Source organism: Nicotiana tomentosiformis, chromosome 1 (assembly GCF_000390325.3).
Source record: "Nicotiana tomentosiformis chromosome 1, ASM39032v3, whole genome shotgun sequence".
NCBI classification, from domain to species: Eukaryota; Viridiplantae; Streptophyta; class Magnoliopsida; order Solanales; family Solanaceae; genus Nicotiana; species Nicotiana tomentosiformis.
Window position 1 is genome coordinate 152883745 of NC_090812.1, and position 10273 is coordinate 152894017.

General features: G+C 36.9%; 1 long non-coding RNA gene across 1 annotated transcript; it reads left to right on the top strand.

Annotated features, from left to right (window-relative positions):
• The first annotated feature begins 1201 nt into the window (after nt 1-1201).
• Nucleotides 1202-7494, top strand: LOC104102253 (uncharacterized). The gene is made up of 3 exons (XR_011409079.1): nt 1202-1444; nt 1619-1730; nt 7221-7494. It is a non-coding gene; the product is annotated as an uncharacterized lncRNA (long non-coding RNA).
• Nucleotides 7495-10273: the final 2779 nt, after the last annotated feature.

A 10273-nucleotide genomic window follows, 5' to 3' on the forward strand; every position in this document is an offset into this window, starting at 1 on the left:
ACTAGAGAGGTACATGACTGAGTGAGGCTGAGGTCCTGGTTGTGAGGCATAGATACCGTAGCACGTGAGTTGTCCGTGCGAATCATGATGTTTATACTTAGCACGTGAGCTGTCCGTGCAGATTCTGATATGATACTGTAGCACGTGAGTTGTCCGTGCATATCTTGATATGATACGATAGCACGTGAGTTATCTGTGCGAATTATAGCGATTGGGCTGTAGGAGCCCTTCCAGAATCTGCACACCCCCAGTGAGCGCAGGTACCTATTGAGTGTGAGTATTGAGGGCTGAGAGTCGAGTGATTGTGTTGTTGTGTCGAGTTGAGTGACTATTGCCCTGAGAGGCTGTACTTTCCTTTTCATTTGTTGATTCACTTAGTTGCTATCTGTCATTATCGTAAAATTTTTGAAAGATTCTATATCCGGATTTACCTGCACTTTAAGTGTATAAGAACTGATTTGATTTGAACTGCCGGATTTGAAAGTCTGTCTATTCTTTGCTGGAATTATTGAAAATGAGCTGTATTTGTATAGCTCGTCACTACCTTCTCAGTTCTTTATTTATTTTTGTTACTTGCTGGGTTGGTTTTACTCATGCTACACCATGCACTTCATGTGCAGATCCGGGTGTGGTTGATCACGGAGGTCATTGAGTTCGTGCGCGATCGAGTACCGGAGACTATGAGGTAGCTGCCGACGTCCGCAGACCTTGTCTCTCCTTCTATGTTTTCTTTCCTTTCAGTATTGATACTTTGACACTGTTTGTATTAGACTGGATATCTAGATGCTCATGATTCAGTGACACCCCGATGTAGGACTATTTTATGCACTTATTTTTTCTTTTTTTGGGGGGTTTTACCCCCGTTTTATGCAAAACTCCAGTTATTTTAAATGTCTTAATTTATTTCTGTTAAATTTTGAAAGTGTTTTGGAAAGGTCGGCTTGCCTAGTATCACGATAGGCGCCATCACGACGGGTTGGGTTTTGGGTCGTGACAATTACCTATGGGGGTGGTTATGGGTTCCCTCCTTATTTCCCCTCTTCTATTTCACTAAACCCGACAAAATGTCTTTTTCTTAATATTTTTTACTTTTATTATTTCTTAGTAAAAATATGTAAAACCACATAGCCCATAACTTATACTCTATCCGACCCTAAAGCCATTTCCTCTTTCTTCATAACCCACGCTAATTTATCAATTTCATCTCCCACTTTCACTCCTAAATTCTCTCTCTCTCATCCAAATTTCTAACATAAACAGCGCAATTAGGGTTCTTAGTCATCGGTGGGATTTAGCTTTCTTGGTGTAGAGGAGTAAGTTAAATACCCAATAGATTCACAAAGTAGCAGAATCGTGAGGTCCCAACTTCAGAATCGTGGGGTCCCAACATAAACAATGCTTAGGGTTCTTATGTTGTGATTCAAATTCATTTTCTGCCATCAACGTAAGTTGTCCTATTTCAGACTAGTTTCAGATTTTCAATTTTCTTTGTGGTTTTTGTTTGCATTCCCACAAATTGGTGGTCTTACTTTTAGATTTTAATTTTAAATGCATTTTCTTTATGAGAGTCTTTGATTTATTCAGTAGCTACATTTAGAAGCAAGTTTTTTGTTCGCAGATTCTCTTGAAATGATCGATTCCTTGAGCGTGTTCATTCAATTAGTTTCTCAGTTAGCGTCAATCGCGAGAAATTATTATCGCAAAAGGCACACTGTGAGAAATTGCTAGCTGTAAGTTCTTCTTTTCTAATTTAGATATTTTGGTTTTTTTAATCATTTCTCTGTTCTTTACTCTTTTGGGTATCAACGGTGTATATGTTTCTTTAGATTTATGATTTGAACCGAAATTGTTAGTTTTTTTTTTCATTAGGGTGTTTCTAGTGCGAGTCTAAACTTGTTTCTTTTGGTATCTATGGTAAAATAGTTTTCTCTGGATGAAATATTTGTAGAAATTGATGTTTGATTTCCTATTTACATGAGCTACTAAGTTGGGTTGTGTGGACTATTAAGTATCTGCTTTTGTTTTGTTGGACTAGAACATATATTCAGGTTGTGAAAGGTATTCAACATTATTTTATATATAGATTTTTATGGTATTTCCGTCTTTGTATCAATTCCTACTAAAAACTTTATGTATCAATCAAAACTTATTTACGATATGTTTATTTGGAGTTTAAAATTGGGATGTAGGGAAGTATCTACTTCTATTTTATTAGATCAATACTTGTATTCAGTGTATGAAACATATTCACCTTTAATTTGTTTTAGATGTAGGTGTAAATTGTTTGATGGTAAGTCAAGTTATTTGTTTGTAAAAGTTAGGTATGTTTCAAAGTGTGCTACTTTATAGGTAATGTATGAAGTGATGCGAGCTACATTCTTTATAGTGATCATTTAGGGCTGATAATTTGTCATCTAAAGACTAAAGCATGAAGTATTATATGAAGCCACACCATCGAGTACCTAATTCAAATAACAAAGATGGTTTAAAAATATACGGAGCATGAATCGCATGTTTTGCACTAAATGGAATTTAGTCTTGTATATCTTTGAGTGAATAATTTTTTTTGGGGTAATGTATGTGAATATTAACATAATAAAAATTATTTCCTTACACAAAAAAAGAGCACCTCATACATAGATGGGCCTCAAGTAAAGCAGCATACCAAACTCCTACATCCTAGTTACAAAAAACACACTCTAATTGCTATATCTTTATGTTGCTACTTATGAAAAAAGTAAGCAGGGAAGTATTTCTGTAATTTAAATTGAGATCTTGTTTGTTCAGATCATTTTTTTATATATGTGAAAGTGGTTTATTGGTTAAGCCCCTTGTATGCATAAGCATTACAGAGAAAAGGATCTTATTTTCTTATAGAATACTTATAGTTTGTAAAGATTTAAAGGTTACAGCTATTTAATGAGAACTAAATCGCTATCCTTGATTCCTAAATTAACAGAGTACTTGTTCATGGTTTATTTGATAAAATTAGTTCTCTTATATTTATTTGTAACTTAGCTTAACATAAATCTTAATTTTGGTGATTTACTCGTATCATATAGGAATTCAATAATAACATATATAAAAGTTGGATGAATCTCCTAAGATGGACTGATGAGTATATTCGTGGAGTAAATAATTTTCTTGATAAGGCATTTGAACGAGCTTCCCAGGGAAATGAAATATTATGTCCTTGCAAAAAGTGCATGAATCGCAATTGGTATTATAAAAATGTGGTGGAGGATCACTTGGTAGTAAATGAGTTTGTTGATGGTTACACCAAATGGGTTTTTCATGGGGAAGGATTTTCCTCAGCAAATTCACCTAATCCATGCAATGATGATGATGATTTTGACATGTGTGACAATATTGATGGACTACTTCATGATACATTTAGAAATATAGAGGGTGAGTCAGGGCATGAAGGAGTAAAAGAAGAACTATCTGAAGATGCAAAGAGATTTTTTAGATTGGTGGATGAAGAAAAACAAGAGTTATATCCTGGGTGTGAAACTTTTACTAAACTAAGTTTCACCATTCGACTATACTTGCTTAAATCCTTGCATGGATGGAGTAATGTGGTATTTTCAGACATGCTAGAGTTGATAAAAGAGGCATTTCGCTTTGCTCAACTACCAAAGTCGCTTAACAAGGCTAGAAACATGATAAGAGATTTGGGCCTTCATTATGAAAAAATACATGCATGCCCTAATGATTGCATGCTATTTTGGAATGACAATGCGAAGGCTGATAATTATTCTGTTTGTGGGTCTTCAAGATGGAAGAGTACTAATGCAAGTTCTAAAATCCCTACAAAGATTTTAAGGTACTTTCCCTTGAAGCCTAGGCTGCAAAGGATGTTCATGTGTCCTTAAATAGCTATTGCAATGAAATGGCATGCTAATGAACAACCCAATTATAGAAATTTAAGGCATCATGCTGATGGGAAAACTTGGAAGGATTTTGATTCCTTGCACCCAGACTTCACTGGGGACTCACGTAATGTCAGGCTGGGTCTTTCAAGCGATGGTTTTAATCCATTTCGAACCAGAGCATTTCTTATAGTACATGGCATGTTGTGTTGATGAACAGTAATTTATCGCCGTGGATTTGCATGAAGCCGGAATATATTATGTTGTCAATGATTATTCCAGGTCCATCATCTCCAGGAAATGATATTGATGTGTACCTACAACCACTAATTGCTTAACTGAAAGAACTATGGAAAATTGGGATAAAAACATATGATGCTGATACAAACCAAACATTTCAAATGCGTGCAGCTTTATTGTGGACAATTAGTAATTTTTCAGCATTAGCAATGCTTTCATGATGGAGCACCAAGGGAAGATTGGCATGTCCCACTTGTAATTCTGACACATGCTCTTAATATCTCAAACATAGTCATAAGATGTGTTACTTGGGTCATCGGAGATTTTTGCCACCTAATCATCCATTGCGAAAAGATAAGAGGTCATTTGATGGTAAGGAGGAGCATAGACCTGCACCTACATCTTTGTCGGGTGTAGAAGTATTTCAAGAATTGCTTGAATTCAACAATGTTTTTGGATAGGGCAAAAAGAAAAGGCTTCGGAATAACAAGAGTCCTTCGAAAAAGAGATTCATTTTTTTTGAATTGCCATATTGGGCGTATAACAAATTGAGTCACAATCTTGATGTAATGCACATTGAGAAAAACATATGTGATAGTTTTATTAGGACTTATTTTAGAAATAGATGGAAAGTCAAAGGATCATGTAAATTCTCGCTATGACTTACAAGAAATGGGGATACGAAAAGAGTTACAACCAAGAGAAGATGATAATGGAACAGTGAGTTTGGCTCAAGCTTGTTTCTCCATGAGTCCAGAAGAGAAAAGATTATTTTGCATCGTTATAAAAAATTCCAAATTACCAAAAGGGTGTGCTTCGAATATATCAGATCGTGTGCATGTGAAGGAGATGAAAATATCAGGGTACAAAAGTCATGATGCTCATTTTATAATGCATTACTTACTCCAGGTTGCAGTTAGGAAAGCATTACCCAAGAATGTTTCGTCGCCCTTGATTAGGTTGGGCGATTTCTTTAGAGCCATATGTAGTAAGGTTGTAAGGAGAAGGGATCTTGAAAAAATGCAATCTAAAATTGCTGAAATAACATGTGAACTTGAAAGGATTTTTCTTCCAATATTTTTTGATATAATGCCATATTTACCTATTCATCTGGTGAATAAAATTAAGCTTGGGGGTCCGGCTTATCTTCGTTGGATGTATTCTATTGAGAGGGACCTATGTAAGTTGAAGGCGTTTGTTCGTAATCGATCTTGTCCAGAAGCGTCAACAACAGAGGGTTGAACTATATATTTAACCGTTGGTCTATATATTTAATTCAATTCCTTGAAGTTTAATTTCCAACACTTCAAACCGTTTATCATTTTGATAATCTGACAAAAAATTATGATTGTTTTACTGAAGGGTGGAAAAGGGGTTGCTAAATTTATACTGTCCGTTATTTCATATGTGACGACATGTCGAATTAAAACAAAAAACTTTTTCTTGCTAGGTGTAATCCGTTGGACATAGATTCAATTTTTCACTTTTTTGGATTCCTTGGAATTTCTTTTTCCTGTTCCTGGTGGTATCAATATGCCTGTATATCGGGATATCTTATCTGTCTCTCTAGGAAAATGAATATCTCCAAAAAAGATTTTAAGTTCAATTCTTTTTTTTTTCTCTCCACCCGGACCAACCTACCGACTCGGCTTCTTAGATTTAAGGTGATTTGTGTATCTACCAAGGGTGTCGTGTTAGTAAACGAACAATGGACTTTGGGCACCAAGAGGATCGTGGGGCGGTGGTTATAAAGTCCAAACCAGCTTTGGTCCTTGAGTGCAGTAGGGACCATGCGGAGGTTTCCATGGCACCCAGACGAAAAGCTATATTAAAAGGCCATCGAGGAGAGAGAAAAATCATTCTTTCTCATAATTTTGAGAGTGTAGGACGACCCCACACCCTAAGTACATCAAGGCAAGTGTTCAATGGAATTATCAACCTATTTTTATCGATTTAGTAAAGATTATAACATCAAGACATCGAATTTCTGCACAATTAGTCCAAGAAAAGTCTCCAAAATTTCAACCTTTGAGCTTTTGGATTATAAAGCGACGAAAAAAGTAATATTTTTACTTCAAATTTATTATGAGAGGTTGTTGAACATTGTAGTAAAGTTGATAACAGTTTATATCAACAAATTTACGTCAAAAATACAAATTAAAGACACGAACTAAAAACTCAGGCCTTAAGGTTCCAAATCGTCCATTGGAGAGGATAAATGTTATTAAAATTTAATTTTGATTAGTGTCCTAAAATCCTATCTTTGAGGAGAATTCTTGATGGTCATGGTCCAACAATTTTGGCATGTTGACTAGAGTTGACCTTTTAGGTCATCCTTTAATCGTGAGTTTGAGTTGTGCTAAAAACTAAGAGGATGTCCAACTAACGATTATTCGCCATTCTAAATCCGTTTTTGTATATTTTGAGGTATTATCGAGACGGGACAGTGTAGGTCTATTTTATTGGAAAGTGTGCTTAAATTTAAAATTTGAGGTAAGTGAGATCTTAAGCGTTAATGCAATCTTTTCAAAATCAATTCTAAAAATGTGTTTTACTGTCCAGGCCCATGTGTTGGGGCGAGCGTGTGCTTGGCAGAATCTATGATCTGTGAGGCCAACCGTGAATACTTTATTTTTTAAGGTTATTAAAGTTCTTTGGTTGTGAGTCATAGTGTTGGGTCATTGTGTATGCTTCTTGATATCTCTGGGGCATTGTGTATACGTCTCGATATAAATGGGGCATATTTGTATGCATCCTAACATATTTAGACATTGTATATGTTTCATTGAGTGTTATGTATGCTTTATCACATATTTAAGACATTATGTATGCTTCGTGACATATTTGGGGCATTGTGTATGCTGTTTTGGACTAGTGGGAATTTGGTTAATTTTGTTTATTGTCGCTATAACAAGTTCTTTGTGTGACATGCGTTAAGATGTATTGTTGTTGCTAAATAATTATATTGACTTTAATTTGTTGATATATTTTATTATGATGTAAATATTGTGTTATTATATCATGTTCGTTGTTGTTGTGTTTGTATAACTCACTCTTTACTTCAGTTATTTTGCGTATAACTCACTCCTTACTTGCATGTCCTTTCAGATCTGTTGTCCAGGACAAGGCTAATGGCTGACAAATTCAATCGAGTGGATTTTGTTGCTGAGGTGAGTCGCCGCATTGTTCGTGGAGGCCACCATTTCAGCTCTATTTAATTTATCTTATTTATTTTGATTTTTGGTGTTTGTACGTCCAGCAGTAAAATACATGTAACTCTATTAGATGATCCATGATCGTAGTATGGTATTTGGGATACAATCTATAACATTTGGATTTATTATTTAATATTTATATTTAACTAATGGTTTGTTTGGATGCTCGTTTAACTTACTAAATGATGCGAATGAGTGGTTAAGTGTATGGAAAATGGGTTCTCCTGGTGGAAGGTTTTAGTTGTGTGCAGTCGCATCTAGGAGTTAATTTGAAATGTGACTAAAGCTGGTATAAGAGCTTATAGTGTTTGGTACAGTCTTATTCATGGGTATGTTAATGCCTATACTTATGATTTATGACGTTATGACTACTGAATGTTTAGGAGGTTTCTCTTTCATTCATTCCTTATTTGTGCATTGAGCTGAATCGAGTTTAACTTCGGGGGGTCCCTTTCACAAATGACTAGAATGCACATATCCTCCTCTAATGAATGACACAATTGACTTAGAATTTTTAAATAATATATGAGCAGTTGAGAGTAGCCTTGAGTACATGAAATGTTGTATGTATTGGTTGTAGGTGAGATTGGACACGTTGTAATCTTGGGATAGCTCTATTTGTAAAAGAAACTCTTGACAAAACATTTTAAGAAATTGGGTAGTTAGTCAAAATTTAGAACGTTGCGAATCCTCGTGAATAGTAAAGTGGCCTAGGGATATGGTTTTGCCTAGAGCGACTTATTCAAAATTCGAGGTTATAGCCACAACTTCATTATAAACTTGAGCAGGAGAGGAAAAGAGTTGAATGGGAAAGTAAGAAGTGTAATAGCTTAGCCATGCGCGTCTATATTGTTGGATCTCATAGTGAAAATATTTTGGAGAAAGTGCTTATACGGTTCTTAACTTAATGATCCATTGTTGCACTATTGGAATATATTGCTTACCCTGCATGTACTTTCAAAGCCGCCCCGACCCAAAAAAATCAGTTTGTCGTCATATAAGGAAGACATTTGAAAGAGCGTGGGTTGAGTAGATTTGAAATAGCTCACCGGGTTATTTAACATCACCTTTAGGAAGAGTAAAATGCATGAGCAATGGAGGTGGAGTACGATGATTCCTGTGTATAAGAAAAAGGGAGATATCCAAGTTGATCAGCCACACTATAAAATTTTGGGAGAGAGTAGTGGAAGCGAGATAAGGAGGAGCGTGTCTATTTCTGAAAACCAGTTCGGATTCATGCTGAGACGTTCGAGTATGGAAGCCATTTACCTTGTAAGGATGTTGGTGGAGCAGTATAGGGAAAGGAAGAGAGAATTATATATGATGTTCATTGATCAAGAGAAAGCATACGACAAAGTCCCGAGGGAGATTCTATGGAGGTGTTTGGAGGCTAGGGGTGTTCCGGTGATTTACACTAGGGTGATTAAGGATATGTATGATGAAGTTAAAACACGAGTGAGGACCGTTGGGGGAGGGGGGAGGAGGGGGGATTTGGACCACTTTCCAATTGTGACGGGATGGCACCAGGGGTCGGTTCTTAGCCCATTCTTATTTGCCTTGGCGTTGGACACGCTGACGAACCATATTCAAGGGATGGTGCCATAGTGTATGTTATTTGCGTATGATATTGTGCTGATTGACGAGACATGAAGCGGTGTTAACACGAGACTGGAGGTTTGGAGATAGACCTTGGAGTCTAAAGGTTTCAAGTTGAGTAGGACCAAGACTAAGTACTTGGAGTGCAAGTTCAGTGACGAAAACAATGGTGCGGACCTGGACATGAGGCTTGATATGCAAGTCATCCCTAAGAGAGATAGTTTCAAGTATCTTGGGTCTATTATCCAAGAAAATATGGAGATTGGTGAGGTTATTACTCATTGTAATGGAGCGGGATGGATGAAATAGAGACTCGCATTTGGTGTTTTATGTGATAAGAATGTACTACGTAAACTTAATGATAAGTTTTACAGAGTGGTTATTAACCTACCATGTTATACGGAGTAGAGTATTGTTCAGTCAAGACCTCTTATGTCCTGAAGATGAAAGTAGCGAAAATGAGGATGTTGAGATGGATGTGCGGATATACGAGGATTGATATGATTAGAAATAAAGATATTAGGGACAGTGTAGGAGTAGCCTCAGTGGAGGACAAGATGCGGGAAGCGAGACTTAGGTAGTTTGAGCAGGTGACGAGGAGAAGCACACATGCTCTAGTGAGGAGGTATGAGAGGTTGGCCTCGGTTGGTTTGAAGAGGGGTAAAGGTAGGCCAAAGAAGTATTGCGGAGAGGTAATTAGGCAGGACTTGGCGTTGCTTCAGCTCACTGAGGACATGACCCTTGATAGAATTGCGTGGAGGTCGAGAATTAGGGTAGAAGGTTAGTAGATAGTCGAGTATGTGTCTTCCCCATACCAGTAGCATTAGTAGTTAGCCTTGTGTTCGGTTATTGGTAATCTTTAGTACTATATATTTTCTTATTATCTTGCTGTTAATACTGCTTGTTCTCTTATTATCTTGTTCTTGTTACTACTTTTTTTCTTATTATCTTGTTGTTGTTACTGTTGGTTGTTATTACTTTCTTTTTTCATTCCTTGAGTCGGGGGTCTACCGGAAACAGTCTCTCTACCCTCAAGGTAGAGGTAAGGTATTCGTACACATTACCCTTTTCAAACCTCACTCATGGGATTATCTCGGGTTTGTTGTTGTTGTTGTCCTATAAGGAAGAAGGGGAGGGTGGATGTAATTCAATTCAAACAAATTGAATGGGGTAGGGCATACTTGTGCTGATTCGAGTAACAGCTACAAGGGAGAAATCGGAAGAAAGAAGTACCCAATTGAGACCAATGTCACGGGCCCATTTCCTTACATTGGGTAGCGGCACCTGCTCCGCCCGTGCGGCGCCCGCGGACTCCCCATTCGTGCCGCGGGCCAGCCTTTGTCATCCGTC